Source organism: Pan troglodytes, chromosome 8 (assembly GCF_028858775.2).
Source record: "Pan troglodytes isolate AG18354 chromosome 8, NHGRI_mPanTro3-v2.0_pri, whole genome shotgun sequence".
Classification (NCBI taxonomy): domain Eukaryota; kingdom Metazoa; phylum Chordata; class Mammalia; order Primates; family Hominidae; genus Pan; species Pan troglodytes.
In genome coordinates this window covers 95,222,193-95,231,874 of record NC_072406.2, presented here as the reverse complement: position 1 = coordinate 95,231,874, position 9,682 = coordinate 95,222,193, and the positions used below count along the sequence as shown (strand labels likewise).

The 9,682-nt window shown below is 33.2% G+C and overlaps 1 non-coding gene across 1 annotated transcript; it reads left to right on the top strand.

Annotated features, from left to right (window-relative positions):
* Nucleotides 1-8,094: 8,094 nt before the first annotated feature.
* LOC112204631 (U6 spliceosomal RNA) lies at nt 8,095-8,198 on the top strand. Its single transcript, XR_002938305.1, has one exon. It is a non-coding gene; the product is annotated as a U6 spliceosomal RNA (small nuclear RNA).
* The last annotated feature ends 1,484 nt before the right edge of the window (nt 8,199-9,682 follow it).

Sequence of the window (9,682 nt, the reverse complement as noted above, 5' to 3'; positions counted from 1 at the left end):
TTTTATAAATGGTTTATTTGCAAATCAACATCTGTAAAAGGGAAAAAAAGAGCACAGTAGGACATAAGGGGACAAGAAGTTGACACTGTGATCAGAGATCCAGGTAAAGGTTGGGGAATAATTTATTTGTCTGAATATTTCCAGCAAAACAGTACTTGTTATGGGGTTTTTGTTGGGCCTTGTATTCCTGAGATGCTCCAATTACTGAGCAGGATGGCAGGTCCATTGTCACAGCTGCTGAGCTCATGAAGCAACACAGACAATATATCTGTAAAACGAATGCTGCAATCCCAAATTAATTAGATTCTCTTTCAGAAGATAAAAGTTAGAAAAAAATTGCTTTTCTTCACCAGGATACTAATGTGGCAGGAACACAACAGGAGGTGCCTAGTTTGTTGAACCACAGGTATGAAAAAATGGATCTGTGTTTGCAAATATTTCACTTTACATGCAACTTTCAATAAAAGCCAGTAAAGGCTTTACATCCTGCCAGATTTAATAAACGCTTCCGTCAAGTGTTTGTGGTCAGATAGAAAAAAGCATTGGCTTGCTTATCTGCTTAGGGGCTATTTTCTGTCATCTTCTCCCAGCTGCTATGAGTTTCCATTGGCAAGAAGTCAAAAATACAGCATAAATTTATTTGTAGGACAAAACAGCTACAAAAGGCCTGGCCTATTAACACAATGACTATGATTGCACTCTTAAGAACTAAACTGGGGTTTTGTAGGATTTTTGCTAAATTTTAGCTGAAAGCACCAAAAAACCCGTGTATTGTACCCAGAGAAAAGTGTTTTATTTATTTTTTATGCATTTCCTCAGATATAAACATTGCTTATTTATCCAGAAATTTAGAACACATTTAAACTCATGCCATTTCTCATTAGAAAGAACAGCATGCTTTCATCACTCCCACCACTCGAAGGCAAGAGCAATGTCTTATTTTGTGTTAATTTGGAACGACACAGTGACAGATTGATTTCTTTCTTCTGGTAAACAAATTCAACCACAGAGAATACACAATGTATCAAGTGAAAGTTCATTTTCAAATACTTCCACACAAGTTATCCCTCACTTTTCTCCAAAAATGCCTGTTTTCATTTGGTGTGAGTAGAGATAGATCTGAGTAGCCCTGGAGGCTTGTTTCCACCATCTTCATGGTGTTTATTCAGCTCAGCAGCTCTTGGCCAGCCCCAAAAGTTGATGTTTACATCAACCAGTGAGCTCCAGAGATTCCCTGTTTGTAATGAGACCAGTAATTCACTGGGGAACTTTCATTGTGTTCTATTATTTGACTAGATGTATCAAGCAACCCCTTTCAACTTTTTAAAAAATAGAGAGGTTTAGGGGACAAGTTGCCTCTCCTACGTCCCTGCCCATGAGGCATCAATGACAGAGCTAGATACACTGCCCTTTGGGACCCTCCACCTATCAGCTTTCCCCAGTAAACCTTACTTTACATTTACATTGTGTGGCATAAGGTGCATGTGTGTCTGCATGAAATACATATTTTGTCAAACATTTTTCATACCACTTGTATGTTCATATCTCATATATACATTATATATATATATACACACACACACATGTGATTGTTTGACTCCATGGAAACAGAACTCATGAATAAATAAGACTGGCTATATACACTTTCATGTTATCATGATTTTACATATGGACATACAGTTTTCTCTCTGTAACCATGAAGAATCATTTCAGGACCTCATACAGATACCAAAATTCATGAATGAATGCTCAAGTTTCTGGTATAAAATGATGTAGTATTTGCATGTAACCTATACACATTCTCCTATATACTTCACTCATTTCTAGATTACTTATAATATTTAATATAATGTAAGTGCTATGTAAATAACTTGTACTATAATATTTAGGAAACAATGACAAGTCTGTACATGTTCAGAACAGATGTAATTTTTAATTTTTTTCAAATTTCTTCAATGTGTGATTGGTTGACTCCATGGAAACAGAACTCATGAATAAAGAAGACTGGCTGTATATAATTTCATGTTATTATGATTTTATTCTTCATACACATAAAGTGAATATAATTTACACTCCTACCAACTATGTATGGGAGTATCCATTGATAGCCACACTAACTGGCACCATGTTATTTTATATCTTTTTCCAACCTGATGGGAAAATACACACACATCTTTTTTTACATTTACCTGGTGTCATCTGAAGAATTATGATGTTAATAAATTTAGAAAGGAGAACTTTATTTCTCATAAATTGTTGAAGCCTGCAGGGTGGCCATTCTGACAGGCTAGGAAGCATAACCTTTGGCCAGAAGCCAGAAACAAGACAGTTGGAGGTAGGATCAAAGGGAAAAGAAATTTAAGCTGAGCAGGGTGACTGAATATACATATTGAATAAGCTACAGTAAGAGTCATGAATATTTATGAGAGGAGAAACATGCACATTTGTAATTAGCTCCATGCCTCTTCATGGGTCCCATGTACAAACAATGGCAGCATTAGCATGATCCAAGGGTGGAGTATTCAGCCCTCTGATGTCAAAAGGTAATGTAGAGGACATGAAAACCCTCGCTGCATATTCTCAGTAGGATGGCCAGAACCATTCCATGGTCAGTGATCTCTTATCAGAAAATAAAGAAGTAGTGTCAGATGGTTGGTTGATAGGAGTGGTGGAGTCTTTTGAAAGGGCTGGTTTCTGTTTAGTCCTTAGGGAAGAAAGCCTAATGGCAGTTAATGACGGAGAGGGTATAAGGAGGCAGTCTGACTTCACAGCCTGTCATGGATAGGAACTCGGTTTTCAAGGTTTCCCTCGGGTCCCTTTGGCCAGGAGAAGGACTGTTTCATCTGTTGGTGGGCTTAGTATCTCACTTTTATTTATCACTGGTAACTAATAAAATTGACCACAGAGCATATTTGGATATATTGATGTTTTATATGAAATTTCTTTTTATGCCTATTGGCCATTTCTTAACTTTAATTTTTTTTTAAATGCTATGAGTGAAAATAATATGACTGAAAAATTTTCCCAATAAAATTTGTTAACTAGAGTATTTCTCCCCATAGAATTGTACTATCAGTATGGTCATTTATTGAATTACTTTGTGTCAGTAGATATTTCTCTATTCTATATTGAATGAATTTTATTTACCACTGTTTAAGATTTTTGCATATATGATCATTAGCAAAATAGGCCTATAATTGTATTTTCTTAATTTGTTTTTATCCAAGATTACTGGTAAAAGTAATTATATACTTTGGATTTCAAATACAAAAAGTACTTTTTGTACATTTAAACTCTAAAGGTACTTTTTGTTTGTAACTCATTTTCCATCTGATATTTTAAAATTTGTTTAAAGCAATAATTATAAATTGAAGTTGATTGGCACACAATGAACAAAGGCATAACCTGTGACCATACAGCATAAAGGTGGAGGAGGACAAAAATACATAGGAGCACAATATTTTATATTATGAAAATTATTAGTATTAATTTAAACCAGATTGCTATAAATTAAGATGTTGTCTAAAGGGCAACCACTAAGAAAATTACATACACACACACACACACATATATATATGCACATATACATATGTGTATGTGTATTTATGAAAAAAGACTGTAATAAAATGTTATAAAGTAAAATATCTGTTTAATACTATAGAAAGCAGTAAAGTATTTGTAATCCAAAATTTATAAGATATATAAATGAAAAATAGCAAAATAGCAGAAGTGAGCCCATCATTATCAGTAATTACATTAAATTTAAATTGATTAAACTTTTTAATTAAAAGGCACATATTAGAATGGATGTAAGAAATATGATTCCACTATATACTGTCTATAAGAGACTCATTTTAAAAGATACTGATATGTTGAAAATCAAAGATGGAAGCAGATTTCCATGCAAAAAGTACTCAAAGAGCTCTAAAAGTAGCAACGTTAATATTAGGTAAAATATACTTTAAGAACAAAAGTTACTATAGACAAAGAAAAACATTTTGTTATGATAAAAGGATCAATCTATTAATAAGATATAGCAATTATAAGCATATACACACTGAACCAGGGAGCCGCAAAACATCTGAAGAAAATACTAACATAATTGAAGGAAGAAATATGAAACCCAATTATAATTATTATAGATTATTATGTAACTCACTTTTCAAAATGCTCTTAATATACTTGTATTTTTGGTTGTCATTTTTTCCAACAAATAAAATTATATAATTTTGTTTTGCAGGAATTTTCCTATTTTTTATATTTGCTGGTGTTATGTTATATTTTCTATGATTTCATGGATTTATTAGTATTTAAATGTTTAAAGAAGTATATATAGACCTACAGATATATCTACCTATCTATATTCTGATGAATTTTAGGAACTTATAAAAAGAGGATTAATTTTAGAATTAAATCCAACATCATAAATACTTTGATAACATTCTATTTGCATTCTTTGGCCCATGGAATATATTTAATTATATATATGTAATATGTAATTATTATATTCATATTATATATATACTTATTATATATAATTAAATCTATTCCATGAGCCATATGTTTGTATTAAATATTTTAATTTCAATTAAATAAATATATTTTTAAATGTATATGTTATATATATACAGTTGTTCATTGTGTGCCAGTCAACTTCTATATGTATATTTTAATCACAGCTACTCGAAGAGCAAACGTGGTGGATTTAATAGTTTCCTCATGCATAAGATAGTTTATTCTTAATATCAAATTATGTTTCTGTTTCTGGAAATATTGGTTAATAGATATCCAGAGAAATATTCCCACTAGAGAGCATATAAAAATTCTTTGTGGGCCAGGCATGGTGGCTCACACTTGTCACGTCAGCACTTTAGGAGGCCAAGGTGGGCAAATCATGAGGTCAGGAGATCGAGACCATCCTGGCTAACACAGTGAAACCACGTCTCTATTAAAAATACAAAAAATTAGATGGGCATGGTGGCGGGCACCTGTGGTCCCAGCTATTCAGGAGGCTGAGGCAGGAGAATGGTGTGAACCCAGGAGCTGCAGCTTGCAGTGAGCCGAGATCATGCCACTGCACTCCAGCCTGGGCAACAGAGCGAGACTCCATCTCAAAAAAAAAAAAAATTCTTTGTGAAACAGAAAAAAATTTATATAAATATATGTTTCAATATCTATATGTATACATAGAAGTCCAAATATAGAGAGAAAAATGCCTCAATATCAGGAAACAGAATTTGAGTTTGGAGAAGTGAGCAACTCTTATGCTGTGACTAGCTCTCTTGATATTTTCTAACAAGTCATGGTTTAACCAGGTTATAACATGCACAGAAGGACAGCAGACAAATGTGCTAGGTCTATGCCGAGTAGCATTTTAAATTGCACATCTTGTGTCAGAGTGAAACACTTGAAAAATACTTATTCAATCCTTAGCTGTGGGTAAGTGAGGAAAAAATATCTAAGTCCAAAATTGTGATGACTCAATGAACCTGACAGAAACCCAAACAAAACCTGTATGGAAGCACAGACTTTAGACTCAGGCCCTCTTTGAATTTCAGTAAGTGCCAATGGAAATGAGCTAAACATAAAAGAAAAGAAGAAAAAAAAACCCAAGCCCTCTGGGGAAACATGTCACCATGAGGAAGAATCAGCAAAAATAACACCTTGCTGAATTGAGTCTGCAAAATCTTAAAAAATTGGTATAGTCAATTATAAAATATATAACAAAACAATTATGTTTAATATATATAAAAACACAATTATAAATAATTAACAAGACACTAGCAACTTTGAAAAATGTACATTTATCAAAGAAATATACACTTGAATAAGAAAAGAGCTTAAAGGTTTAATTATAGACTCAATATTTTTGCAGCAGATTAAATTCTGAGAAAAAGAAGAAATTCAGAAGAGTGAAGAAACTACTGACAATCCAACAAAGAGAAAAGCTTATGAATATGAAATAGAAATGAGGATATATAAATGAAAGGATGATAAATTCAGTTTTAATTTGATTTTTAGAAGGAGAATATAGACAGAATAGCCTAGATACAACTATTTGAAAATAAAATGAATGACAATTATCATTAATGAAAGTCAACAATTCAGAATTCCAAGAGTACTAAGTGGAATAAATGAAAATAAGCACATAAAAATAAATAGGTGAATGGATCTATTACAATAAAACTATAGAAAAATAAAACTCTTCCAAAGCAATCACAGAAAAAAGAATTTCCTACTTATACACGAAACTTCTCAATAACCATGTTGGAAAACAATAAAAGTGAAGAAGAACTCGAAAATTTGAAGTTAAATAAAGTTATCTTTTAGAAACCTTGGACATTTATTTTTTTCATCTGTTGTGAGAGCAGATTGCTTACAAGTAACGAAAGTACACCTAACCTAATCAAAAACCAAACCAAACAAAATGACATGTATTGCAAGAATGCCAGGGTGTGTAATGGAACTCAAGGGACTAGCATGTATTACAGACCACCATAGGAACTAGAACCAAGAAGTGGGAATAGAAAAGGAACCAGAACATCTGCTTTGCCTTCTCTCATTCTCATTCATTCTCTCTCTTTGTCCTCATTTCTCTCCCTGCCTCTTACTCTCTTTCTCTCCCTCTCTCTTCCTTTCCCACTTTCTCTCCCCTAGACCTCCTGCCCAGCTTCCCCAATCCACTTATATGTCCATGAATGAAGGAGATTTGGGAAGCCTGAGAGTATTGATTTCAGGGATAGAGTTAGAAATACATTTTAGTAAGAAGATGAATTTGCAAATACAGAGTCCATGAATAGTGGTGATTGTATATAATATATAATTCAGTCTTCTTATATCATACTTCTTATTGCTTTGTTTACTCTCGTGAATATTGTGAAAGAAAGCCATGAGTATTGATTCATGATTTATGACCATTTTTCTCCTTAATCTGCAAAATGCAATTGCTACATAAACCTTGGGTATATTGGATGAACCAATATTTTGCCTTCTAAATTTTTCTTCTAAGAAAGAAAATCAGCTGAACATCTAATTCATATGTCATCACTCTGAAGTTTAGTTTAACTTTGTTTAGATTAAATTAGTTACCTTAGTGATATACATGTCAGAGAGGAAATAAGTTCATATGGAAAATTACCAGTTATCTAAAAAATAATAATAACTATTTTCTGTTATATCCAAGGAGCACATTTCAACTTATGGTGATTTTCTTATAACTTTTTTTACTGACTAAACTCTCCAAACTGTGATGCATCCATTTAAAGTTTAATTTTATCTTAATTATAATAAATACATTTTTCTTTAATAATTCTCAAGCCCAAACATTTGATTTAAAAAGTCTCATTGACCACCGTAAATAAACTTTAGTGTGTATTCACTAACTCTTAATAACGACTTCACAAATAGGGTGGGTACTAACAGAAAGGTTTTTATCATGATACAAATTGATATGTCTTTAAATAATAAATATGAAATTACCTAGTAATTATGGTCAGGTTTTTCCTAATTTTATTTATTTGTACTCATTGTAATTAGAAAATAGTATCATAGAAACTTTACAAAAGAAAGGAAAAAGTCACTCCTGGAGACATAATTACACTTATTTGATATCACAAAAAATATAACATTTCAAAAAAGAATATAAATGGTATTAAAAAGTAATTCACTGGCCAGGCATGGTGGCTCATGCCTGTAATCAGAGCACTTTGAGAGGCCGAGGCAGGTGGATCACTTGAGGTCAGGAGTTCGAGACCAGATTGGCCAACATGGCAAAACCACATCTCTACTAAAAATACAAAAATTAGCCAGGCATGGTAGCATATGCCTTAGTCCTAGCTACTTGGGAAGCTGAGGCAGGAGAATTACTTGAACCTGGGAGGTGGAATTTGCAGTGAGCCAAGATCATGCCACTGCACTCCAACCTGGGTGACAGAGCAAGACTCTGTCTCCAAAAAAAAAAAAAAAAAGTAATATACCACAAAAAGAAATATTATTTTTTCAAAATCAACTATCAGTAGTATATTTTATACTAAAATTTAGAGAAAAACACCAAGGAATCCTCATTAAAATTAGTAATATAATGAATTATCATGCTTGCTTTGGTAGCACATACACTAAAATGGGATATGATACAGAGAAGATTAGCATGGCTTCTTCACAAGGATGAAATGGAAATCCATGAAGACATCCATATTTTTTGATGCAAACATCCTCAATAAAATAATGGCAAACCAAATCCAGCAGCACATCAAAAAGCTTATCCATCACAATCAAGTTGGCTTCATCCCTGGGTTGCAAGCTTGGTTCAACATACACAAATCAATAAATGTAATTCATCACATAAACATAACTAAAGACAAAAACCACATTATTTTCTCAAGAGACATAGAAAAGGGCTTCGATAAAATGTCACCATCGCTTTATGTTAAAAACTCTCAATAAACTAGGTACTGAAGGAACACACCTCAAAATAATAAGAGCCATATATGACAAACACACAGCCAATATCATACTGAATGGGTGAAAGCTGGAAGCATTCCCCTTAAAAACTGGCACAAGACAAGGATGCCCTCTCTCACCACTTCTATTCAACATAGTATTGGAATTTCTGGCCAGGGCAGTCAGACAAGAGAAAGAAATAAAGCATATTCGAATATGAAGAGAGGAAGTCAAATTATCTTTGTTTGCAGATGATATGATCCTACATCTAGAAAAATCCATTGTCTCAGCCCAAAAGCTTCTTAAGCTGATAAGCAACTTTAGCAAAGTCTCAGGATACAAAATTAATGTGCAAAAATCACTAGCATTCCTATACACCAACAACAGGCAAGCAGCCATACCATGAATGAACTCCCATTAACAATTGCTACAAAGAGAATAAAATACCTAGGAATATAGCTAACAAAGGAAGTGAAGGACCTCTTCAAGAACTACAAAGCGCTGCTCAAGGAAATAAGAGAGGACACAAACAAATGGAAAAACAGGCCATGCTTGTGGATAGGAAGAATCAGTATCATTAAAATGGCCATAGTGCCCAAAACAGTTTATAGATTCAACACTATCTCCATTAAAGTACTGTTGACATTCTTCAGAATTAGAAAAAAATATTTTAAAATACATATGAAATCAAAAAAGAGCCCACACAGCCAAGGCAATCCTAACCAAAAAGAATAAAGCTGGAAGGATCACACTACCTGACTTCAAACTATACTACAAGGCAACACTAACAAAAACAGCATGGTACTAGTACAAAAACAGACACATAGACCAATGAAACAGAATAGAAAACTCAGAAATAAGGCCACACACCTACAACTGTGTAATCTTTGACAAACCTGACAAAAACAAGCAATGGGGAAAGGATTCCCTATTTAATAAATGGTGCTGGAAGAACTGGCTAGCCATATGCAGAAAATTGAACCTGTACTCCTTCCTTACACTTTATACAAAATTAACTCAGATGGATTAAAAACTTAAATGTAAAACCCAAAACTATAAAAACCCTAGAAGAAAATCGAGGCATTACCATTAAGGACATAGGGACAGGCACAGATTTCATGATAAAAAAAAACTGAAAGCAATTTCAACAAGCAAAAATTGACAAATGGGATCTCATTAAACTAAAGAGCTTCTGCACAGCAAACAATCATTAGAGTGAACAGACAACCTATAGAATGGAAGG